We start from the raw sequence: 12,021 nt of genomic DNA on the forward strand, positions 1-12,021 counted from the left end.
GTGCTGCCAATTGGATCATACTGTCAATGAACTGAATTTTCCTACATTCTCTTACATTGAGTTATGCGCCTTCTTCTAAATGTAGCACTGCCCTCTAGAGGGCTGCTGAGAATTACACCTTGCGGGTCCCCTGGGTTACCATTAACAACTGATAGCAGGCAAAACGGCATTTAAAGTCCTTGGCTCAAACATTAAACAATCCAGGGGATGTTGTTTTTTTTGTATTTTATTTGGAACTGGAATGGGAGAAGGGATGAGTGGGATACTCCAACTATGAACTATGCACAATCTTGAGGACAACTAACTGCAGATTGTGGCAAGGCCGCTGCTTCACCTTGCCACTGAAGTGAAGATAGTTTAGAAAGTTCCTGTTTTAGTCATTCTCTTCAGGGTTCTAACTTGGCACCCCCTTTACTTCCACTGCCTGTGTGTGCTGACACCCGTCCACTGACTCTATCCACTGTAGCGGTCTCTTTCCTGGGCAGACCCCTTGGCAAGCTTCCCGTACTCACGGACACTGTTTTTTCCAGAGTTGCTCTGCCGTCTACTCCACCAGTCAGCTTTCCTGGACCTCTGGATTCATCACCACACTCCTGGTCCACAAGGCCGACCGCCTGTGACCACCATCCACAGCAAACAGAAGGAGAGAAAGCCGTCACCCTCCTCCTGGGACCTGGCTTCCCGCCCAAAGACACCCTGTCACATGTGCCTGTGGCTTTTATAACATATCCCAGGATGCACCACTGTTTGTGTCAACCCACTGGGATAGTTACAAAAGCCTGTGTGTCACTGGCTGGGTTTCCTCCACTGTCCAACAGGCTCCCCTATTGGATACAGTGGGGACACTCCCTCAGGCCAGACGAATCACACATGGACACATGCAACAGGCAAAACTATAAATCAGGCTCCCCTGATAAGCATATGGAGACACTAGACTTTACCTACCTAGCACCTACCTAGGAGGGTGCTACTTTATTGTCCAACATTCAGCAAAATAACACCCATGCTTCATCAACTCGATATTATTTGTATTCCCCAAATGTTGCATTTTTATTTTTTTTATTTCCTAGTCCTTGTGCTGGAGACTCTTTTTTTTTTTACATAAATGTTTTATTAGAGCAAATTGCCATTAACAAAGATAACAGTATCTGTAATATAACAGTGTAGAACAGCAGGTTCAACATAACCGTTAATGTTCATAACAAAGATAGTATAAAGCAATAACCCCAATAAGAGGCTTGGTTGGATTTAAAACAAAAAGAACCAAAGATGGGAACATACCACAGTATTCTATAAATAGGGGGCTGGATATACAATCCCACTGTGGGGTGAAGCACCCTTCTGCCTCAGAGGTCTGCAACAATAGAAGAAGGAGAGAAATCGGGGGCCAAGTGAAGAGAGGGGAAGAGAGAGCGAGAAGAGGAAGAGAAAAAGAAGGAAGAAGAGAAAAAAGAGTAAGAGAGAGAGATAGAGAGTGGGAAAAAAAGGGGGGGATGAGGAAAGCGAGAAGGGGCCGACAAGGTAGGGAGAGGTAGACATGCAAACAAGGAAGAGAGGCGTCTCTATCCATGGTGGTCCATGGTGCCACCTAAATCATGTGTACTTCCCGTAAAGATCTGAGTTTCTAAAGTTGATCCAACAGGCCCAGGTTTTCGTAAACGTATGGAGTCTTTCATACGCAGTGTGAATCAGCTCTTCCATTTCCTCAATTTTACGCAGCTTCCCAAACCATTCTGCCATAGTAGGGAGTCGTTGTGAACGCCAATAGATTGGAATACAGAGGCGGGCCGCATTGACCATATGCATTGCAAGAGATCTAAGGTATTTCCGATTGGGAAGGGAGGAGTGGTGTAAAAGATATTGGGATGGGGAGTAATCCAGTGAGTATGTAGTAACCCGGGAGATGATTTCGTGGACCCGTGTCCAATATGGTTGTATGAGCGGGCAACTTCACCAAATGTGTAACATTGTCCACTCTGACTTACTGGAGGCTCTTTATTGATTATCTTACCATTCAAAGGGTGATGGAGATAAACTGGATAAAGCAAGCACATCATGAAATCAAATTGATAAACTCCTTTGGCTAAAAGGAGGTCTGAAGCCGAGTCCCGCTGTCTGTGTCAGACACAGCAGCTGGATATAGGAGTGTGCACGCACAGGTGCCCCCATGGAAAGTGGCTCTCCGTAGGAGCACCCGATGAGGGGGAGGAGCCAGGAGCACCGCCGGGGCACCCAAGAAGAGGAGGATCGGGCTGCTCTGTGCAAAATCCTTGCACAGAGCAGGTAAGTATAACGTTTGTTATTTTTTTTTTTTTTTTTAAATGGAACCTTTACAAACACTTTGATACAGGAGGTGTGTAACTGGTCAGATCACAGGTGAAAATAGCGGGGAAAAAAGCCTAAGAAGAGAAAACTAATGCAACCCCCACATCTAATGATTGGAAAGCTGCAATATATATCATTTTCGGTTTAGGGTTTAATACCGCTTTTAATATCTTTATAAAGGTCTTATGATCTAAATGTGATCTGATGTACTGTAAATACGGGTTGAGTTGATCTGGTCAGACCACTATGACAAGATGTTTACCTTCATGACGTCTATATAATAGGATTTTTGACTTATTGACAAAGAGACTCTAGATTATTTAATTAATCCATTTCCCCCAATACCTACTTTTTACACTTTACCCAAGGTCCATAAAAACTTGTCCCATCCACCCGATAGACCCATAATCTCTGGCATTGGTTTAATTACTGAAAATGCCAGTAGATTTGTGGATTCATGTTTGCTTTCCCATGTAACGAGAATTCCTTCATACATTAGGATTCATCAGATTTGCTGAGACATGTGGAGGGGACTCATGTTCCCCTGGATGCCCTACTGGTTGCTATTGATAGAGAATCGCTGTATTCTAGTATCCTGCAACGAGTGGGGCGTCTGGGTGATTGGGTCCTTCCTCATGGAACAGCACAGGTTATTCTGGTCACTTCGGTTTGTTCTTAACTTACTCACCTTTATCCTGACCAAGATTTATTTTATATTTATGGATCAGCTTTTTCTTCAGGTTCAAGGAGTTGCCATGGGCACATGCTGTGCCCCGTCATATGCAAATTTATATTTGGGTGGCTGGGAGAGAGAAATATTCTCAGACGAGATCTTTGCACCGTGACTCCCCTACATCCTATACTGGCTCCGATATATAGATGACCTTTTGGTCATCTGGACCGGTACAGAAAGGGAGTTGGGGATGTTCCTGGAACGCCTAAATAATAATCAGTATGATTTAAAATTTACTTACAACATGAGCAAAGAACAAGTCTCTTTACTAGATCTAAATATAGCAATTGGACCTGAGGGATATATACAAATAGATCTTTACCGTAAACCGAGTGCAGGTAACGCTCTACTCCATGCCAGCAGCCTGCATCCCAAGCCGTTGTTGAGAAGTATCCCCTATGTCCAATACACATGATTACGGAGAAATTGCATCTTAGATGTGGATTTTAACCACTTGCTGACTCCCCCACGCAGATTTACTGTGACAGGGCAGCTTGGCTGTGCATAATCACGTAGATCTACGTGATCTACGTGATTATGTGCACGCGGTTTTGGTGGCGCCCGAGCCACTGGTGGCATGCTCCCGCTGTGATTAGATACAGTGGGAGGCAGACCGTGGGAGGAGTGGGCTCGATTGCTGCCGGAATCCCGTGATCTTTGTCAAAACTGACAGGAGAGCCGTCTGGTATGTAAACAATGCAAGACGGCTCTCCTGTCAGAGAGGCAGGGAAAGATCAAGTGATTCAGCTAAGTTCACCAAACTCTCTCTGCCTCTGTTCAATCCATCCCCCACAGTTAGTAAGCACAAATAGGGAACACATTTAAGCCCTTGATCACCCCCAGTATTTACCCCTTCCCTGCCAGTGTAATTTATACAGTAACAGTTCATACTATTTAGCACTGATCACTATATTGGTGTCAGATTTATCCGCCGCAATGTCACAGTCCCGATAAAAATCGTTGATCGCCGCCATTACTAATAAAAAAAAAAAAAAGTCCATAAATCTATCCCGTAGTTTGCAAACACTATAACTTTTGCGCAAACCAATCATTATATGCTTTTTGGGATTTGTTTTTACCAAAAATATGTAGCAGAATAAAAATTGGCCTAAACTGATAAAAGAAATTTGATTTAAAATTTTTTTTATTGGGAACGTTTTATAGCAGAAAGTAGAAAATATTGGTGTTTTTTCAAAATTGTCGCTCTTTTTTTTTTTTTTATAGTGCAAAAACGAAAAACCGCAGAGCTGATCAAATACCACCAAAAGAAAGCTCTATTTGAGGAAAAAAAGGACATCAATTGTATTTGGGTACGGCGTCGCACAGCGGCGCAATTAGCAGCTAAAGCAACGCAGTGCCAAATTGCAAAAAATGGCCTAGTCATTAAGAGGGTAAAACCTTCCGGGGCTGAAGTGGTTAAAAAACAGGCATATTTACTGAAAGAGAGACTGTTGGCACGAGGGTACTCGCGGACCTTTCTGAAAGGCCCATTTAATGAGGCAAAGGAGAGAACTAGAGCCTCTCTTCTGTACAATACCTCCCCGAAGCAACGGGATGCAAAGGTAGGCGTAGTCACAAGATACTCATCGAATGAATCACAACTGTGATCAATGATCGCAAAAAACTGGCATTTTTTTACAGATGATTACACCATTTCGAAATATGTCAGACAGACACCTGAGCTTATATTTAGACGTGCAACTATACTGAGACAACAACTAACTGCCAGCTATTATATTCCACACAATAGAGAGGATAACTCCCAACCACAAGGAACTTATCGCTGTGGCAAGTGTTCACAGTGCCCCAGGGTCCATGAAGGCCCGGGGATTAGACTACCAAATGGACATTGGCACAGATCCAATGTTTTTGCAAATTGCTCCACAGAGGGGGTGATTTACATTATGGTATGCTGATGTGGAGCATTTTACATCGGTAAGACCAAACGACAATTCGGTCAGAGAATTGGTGACCATATCTATTCAGATAGTGGAAAGGTTATAACCCCAGTGACCAGACATATTGGTCTTCAACACAAATATCATACAGATATTGACAAATTTTTTGTTCTTGAAGTGATTCGGCAGGATCACCGGGGGAGGCAATTGGGATAAACTCATATTGCAGAGTGAGACCCTTTGGATCGACACTTAAATGCAATGACACCCCGTGGACTTAATGAGGTAAATTAATATAGACCATTTCTATGAATTCTGATAAATAATTATCTTCATCCAGTTGTAGATAAATGCCCGTAGCATCTCCTGTGCCCCTTTTGGGACCCCGGAGATGTGATATTTTTCCCTTGAAATTTTCTATTACTTACTTGATTCATTTTCACCTGCTGGGAATCCATAGACTGGACCCCAATCAGGTGGTAAATGAGGATCCATAGAATATGAACAACAAATGTTAGTAATAAAATACAAAATGGACTGTTGAATATTTTGACATTTTATATACATATGTATGTGCATATAATTCTTTAAAGTTCTTATATGGTTAATTTTTGCATTGTAAGTTACATTTACAGTATTTCTTTTCTCTTTTTCCTTTTTTTTCTGTTAATTTTATTTGTTACTCTGACATATATGCTAGTTGTAAACATGACTGTGGTGATACTCTGTGTGTGTGCTGCTGTTCCATTTCTGCTCTCTTGTCCAGTGATCCGTTTCAGCAATATGGGTTTTGGGAAGTACTATTGCAAGTTTCAACGGCCGCCTATGGACAGTCTTTCCAATTGTTTTGCCCTCAACCATCATGGCCGCTGCTGTGACCAATAGGTGGGAGCTTCGCCTCGGCACACTGGGCTTGTTATCTTTTTCAGCGGATGTGCGGCCTCGTGGTGAGGGCTGAACCACGGGCGACCGTTTGGTCCTCCCTCGCTGTCTATAGGGCGCTCGTTGGTTGGAGGAAGGACATAATTCCCCTCGATGGGCAGATGCCTTTGTCTGGACCTCGCGCTTGGGCATTATTGGCGCATGCTCACCATGAGGCCGGGTTCGGTGATGTCACACGCCGGAACGGTGGGGTTGGCGCCGCCGGACAGGAGCCCCATAAATACAGGGAGAGAAAAACAGGCGCCGCTAAGTGTAGCAATAAAAATGTATTTGCATGACATTAATACAAACTCACATGGAAGTAGATGCTTATCCTCATAGCTCCCGAATCCCTTCCTGTGCGTGGCGCTTCCACCCTCAGGCCGACCAGCAGCCAGGAGATGACGACACCAGGGGAGGCCAATAGAGGGAGCCGGATCAAGCTAAGGCAGCGGCAAACCGCAAGCCTTCCAAGTGATGACGCGTTTCGGAGCATGCGTACAGAGCTCCTTCCTCAGACGATTAGGGCGACCCGCATGACGCGGACATATATAGACCAGCAGCGGAAATAACAGCAGGGGGTACCGCAGGGCCGAGCGCTCAGCACCAGAAGGAGTTCCGGTGTTATGGTCATTACAAAACTAATATACAGACATATTACTAGTATATTACGATTAAAAAGTCATTACTGATAGGAAAACATTGCTAATACAAAGTCATTACTATTATATAAGAAAAAAAGGTGACAAATATATAAAAACACACTACTCCTATGTAAAAGACTAATCAAAAAACATTACTAAGATGTGAAAGTGTCACAATATAAAAACACACACATTACAGTGTATAAATAGCTGATCAGAAAAAAAAATAATAAAAAAAAATAAAATAAAAATGAAAAATATGCTTGTACGCCATCTGGACCCTTGCTTCTGCCTGTCAGAGCTGCCCTTTGTGATAGCACAGGAACATCGTATAAACTAGAAGTCCTGACTACCTATGTAGACTGCTTTCTCTCCATCTAACTGGGGACACATCCCTCGGCACAAGCGCCCAACATATTCTTTTTGTCCATAAATACAGGGGATGGTAGACAGACTCTCTGCTGCTGCCACCACAGGATAACTGAGCGTTCCATTGACAGGTGAGAGAATATCCACCAGTCTTGACGTGCTGTGCAGACAGTGCCATCTTAATAGCATTAAAGGGCCCCGGGCAATGCAGTGCACTGGGGCCCCGCCTACACAATCACCCACAAGAATAAAAATGCAAATTATTTATAAGGCGATATTTATTGGTACAGCAGTGCCAGGCTAATGACAGCTTCCAAGTTCGGCGGCTGGGTCCGGTGAACACACACACGGACGGGAGTCAGACTCGACTGTCCTGTGTGCCTGTTCCCGTGGAGGCGGACAGGCGTTCCTGCAGTTGTGGGCTCCCCCTCCATGGCCCAAGTGGCCTGACAGCTGCCCAGGGCCGACAGGTGCTTGCCACCTGCTAAGTTCAGTGGCTGGATGCACACGGGAATCATGACTAATGCTTGGCTGGGGCTGGGTCGCTGGGCAGGTGGGTCCCCCTGGGCAAGTGGGGCCCCCCCGGGCAACTGCCCAGTGTGCCCATTCGGTAAGATGGCCCTGGCTGCAGATGCTGTTTCCTATATGCTTATCTGACACAGGCTTTCTTATACACATTTGTAGGAAACCCTGGTGTACTAGATGCTTCCTTTGATTCTTTTTCTTTTCTTATATCTACAAAAAATCTTCTAAGGTGGGTCAAATCTCTTTAATTCTCCACACTGAAAATCCCTATGATTTTAAGGTTTAATCCTCCTGACCTGAAAGTGTGTGTTTTTCACAGACTGGAGGTCATTTTATAAGACTGTGATATAACATTTTTTTTCTGTTTGTTTCTCCTAGTTCATGGGAAGATTAGCATAGAGTCAAAGAATGGTTCATGAGATAAATCTTTTGCCTTCATATCTTTGTTAACAATTCTATAAGCAGTGCCAGCTCTCAAAGAGTACTCTTTGCCCTTTCTGTTAACTGTTGGAGAACAGGTTGAGTTGTCCAACATATACCATCATGGTGCGTACAGTAGGTAACATTTGTCTGATTATATATACAGTATCTCACAAAAGTAAGTACACCCCTCACATTTTTGTAAATATTTTATTCTATCTTTTCATGTGACAACACTGAAGAAATGACACTTTGCTACAATGTAAAGTAGTGAGTGTACAGCTTGTCTAACAGTGTATATTTGCTTTCCCCCTCAAAATAACTCAACACACAACCATTAATGTCTAAACCGCTGGCAACAATAGTGAGTACACCCCTACGTCAAAATGTCCAAATTGGGCCCAAAGTGTCAATATTTTGTGTGCCCGCCATTATTTTCCAGCACTGCCTTAACCCTCTTGGGCATGGAGTTTAGCAGAGCTTCGCAGGTTGCCACTGAAGTCCTCTTCCACTCCTCCATGATGACATCACGGAGCTGGTGGATGTTAGAGACCTTGCACTCCTCCACCTTCTGTTTGAGAATGTCCCACAGATGCTCAGGAAATGCAAAGAAACTTTCTTAGGATGCTTAGGCTTAAGACACAGGGAAGGCAACACAATGTCTTCATTCAGATGAAAATTGGAGATGACCATTGGAAGGAACGACAGGTATGGTCAGAGAACCACCTTATCCATGTGAACCAGTTAATAAGGTGAACGACAAGACATCGCTGCCAGCTCCGACAGCCTGCGCGTGGAAATAATAGCCACCAAAAAGGCCACCTTCTGGGACAACGTAAGCAGAGGAATCTCCCGAATATTTTTGGAAGGTTTTGGAAGAACTGACAACACCAAATTGAGGTCCCACGGCAGCAAAGGTTAACGCAACGGGGAAGCCAAGTGTCTCACTCCCTGGAGAACGGTACGCACCGAGGAGTGGGAGGCCTGCAGACGTTGAAAGAAAATCGCCAAGGCCAAGACCTGGCCCTTGATGATACTCAAGGCCAAACATTGCTCGACCCCCTGCTGGAAGAAAGCCAAGATCCGAGTCATCCAAAAGAGTTAGGGCTAACCCCAAGGCTCACACCACGCAATGTACGTCTTCCAAGTACGATGGTAAATCTTCCTGGAAGTAGATTTTTTAGCTTTTAAAAGCGTAGGAATCACCGATTCAGACAACCCTCTATCCTTCAGCACCTGGCTTTCAACAGCCAGGCTATCAAAGCCAGCGACTTTAAAGCAGGATGAAAGATCGGTCCTTGAGACAGCAGATCTTCCCAAGAGGAAGCCGCCAAGAAACATCAGCGACCAGCCGTACCAGATTAGTGTACCAAGGCTGGCGAGGCGCAGGAGTCGCAGCAGAGGCTTGAGAGGAGGAAGGGAGTGTATCAGACAATAAGGACTCTAGGGAGCCACTAAGGCGTCTGTGGTGTCGGCTAGAGGGTCCCGAGATTGTGCCACAAACCTCTGAACTTTCCTGTTGAGAGGCTAACAGATCCAACTCAGGAGTCCCCCACTGGAGACACAACTGATGGAACACCTCCAGGTGAAGTGACCATTCTCCTTGGTCTACTGAGATAGTCCGCCAGACAATTTTTCACTCCTGGAATGTGCACAGCAGAGAGGACTGGAATAACCGTTCTGCTGGCCTTAGAATGCCGGCTACTTCCCAAGCCACCACAACACTTCTTGTGCCCCCTTGGTGATTGACAATACATATTGGCCTAAATTGATGAAGAAATTATTTTTTTTCTTCCATTTTTTATTGGATGTGTTTTATAGCAGAAAGTAAAAAAATACATTTTTTTTTCAGTCTTTTTTGTTTATAGTGCAAAAAATAAAAACCGCAAATGTGAGCAAATATCACCAAAAGAAAGCTCTATTTATAGAGAAAAAAGGAAAAATAATTGTATGTGGGTACAGCTTTGCACAACCGTGCAATTGTCAGTTAAAATAACGCAGTGCCGAATCGCAAAAAAATGGTCCGATCATAAGTCCCGGTTCACACATATGTGATGCGGGAACCCTGTGCATCCACTGCGGGTTCCCGCAACTCGCAGGCAGTTCACACTGCCATATGCGAATTGCTGGGGGTGTCAATACAAAGTTAACGACACCCCCAGATCAGTTCGCATATCGCAGTGCGAACTGTCAGTTTTGACATGAATCGGATCGCATAGGTGTGAACACCCATGTGATCCGATTCTGGTGCAAGCCCAAAAAAGGGTCCTGTGTGAGTTGTGTCCGAATGCGAATCTGTATGGCTGAATTTACATCGCACTGACATCGCATGTAATTTTCAGAGCAGTGCGCTCCGAATCACATGCGATGTCTGTCATCGCACATATGTGAACCGGGACTAAAGCGTAACTCCACTTTTGTTGAGAAAAAAAAAACTTCCCTCTGGGTGATCTCTGTACATTACAAGGATTTTACCAAACTTTGTTGCAGATTCCTACCTTTTGGTATTCTGAAGAAATCCCTGTTTGTTCCTCTGTGCTGAGTGGGTCTAATGGGAGTGGTTTCATAATTATCTATCAGCTGTGGCAGCTGCAGGGCTCTAATGAGGAAATCTGCTGGGTCTGCATCCCTTTAGACGTGTTCCTATTGGGAGTATCTCACCAAAAAATGACATTTATGTTGCAGGGGATGCCAGAAATCTGACTTGTATCTTAGTGCAGACTTCTGGGAAAATTGGTGAGCCAATCACACAAGCAGGAAATGATGTTTCTGGGGGTGTGGTCAGTATATATTCTGTGTACAGAACAGCTCCAGGCGGCCATATTGTATTGCACTTTCAGAAAATTACAACAGCTGCAGTTTGAAAAGGAAAGGTCATTTTTAATAACATTCAATTACAATATGATTTGTGTCGCAATTGTATACGCTATATTGTTTTTTCTTTATTTGGTGATTTTTTTTCCCACGAAAGTGGAGTTACTCTTTAAGGGGGATAAACCTTCCGGAGGGCAAGTGGTTAATATAATGACATTATAGGGGGCGCCATAGATATTCTGATATAAAATGAGGTCATGCTTGCTCGCAGTGCTTGGTGCTAAATTTTTAAATACTGTTCTAACCTGAAGGCCTCTCTGCTTGCTTTACATTCCAGACAAAGCGGGCAATAACTGAACTTCCAAGGAACAGGAAGAGCAGCTTACAATGTTAGAAAAAGTACAGATTAGCATACAGCGCCACCTACTGGCTACTGGGGACAAAGCAACAATGCAAAAATGTATAAAACAAAATAGGACTTGCCATTGTGCTCCTGGCGAGGGAGTGAGGGGGGTAAGGGGGGCATTAGAAACACTTTTTTTGCTGCTTCTTCACAAATTTATAAAAAAACAAGTTTTGTTTATTTACTGAATAAGCTGTACTTTTATTTCAAGCATAATACTTTTTTTTTATACACTGCATTTCATATTGCAAGTTTAATAAAATGACTTTCAATTTATAAAACTACTCCACACTGAATTTATTTTTTCAATTTTTTCAAAAATTTCTATTTTTTTATATGAAACTAAAAAATAAAAAATGTCCTCATGGTTTAAAATTTTTTGGAAATGTTACATCTCTAGTGCTGTTGGCGTCTGTACTTAGTGGAATAATAATAATAATAATAATCGCTGCACCTCTACGCTGCTAAAGTGACAAAACCTGCAAAAAGAAATATTTAGTATGAAATATTTTTAAATTTGCTTTACCAAAATACAAGTAAAAAAATAAAAAAACACATTTCATTGCTTTGCATAGAACCCGGAAGGGTGCAGATCCTCTCTCAGACCAGTCATACATGTAAATTAGGCTTAGGATGTAAATCAGGGAAATAATATAATAAAAATCGCCATGACTTCCCGCAGATAAATAAAAGTTCCTCATTTCCCATCAGTTCAGCAGGAGGGGTCGGGGGCAGGGAGGGGACCATTTCCTTTTTTTTGGTATCGGGTGAAGTCAGGGCTTTTTTAAGTGGGAACGCAGGGGGGCGCAGTTCCGGCACCTCCAGCACTGATTGTATGTAATGGCAAGGGGGGCTGGGGTGTGCTGAAGGGTCTATTAGTGCTGGCTGCTGGGAAATCCATTGTCCCTGGGGGAAATCTATTGTTGCACAGGGTCTAATGTTGCTGTGGCTTCAATTGTTGCTGGGAGG

The sequence above is a fragment of the Pelophylax lessonae genome (genome assembly GCF_965119305.1).
Source record: "Pelophylax lessonae genome assembly, chromosome: 10".
Lineage (NCBI taxonomy): Eukaryota > Metazoa > Chordata > Amphibia > Anura > Ranidae > Pelophylax > Pelophylax lessonae.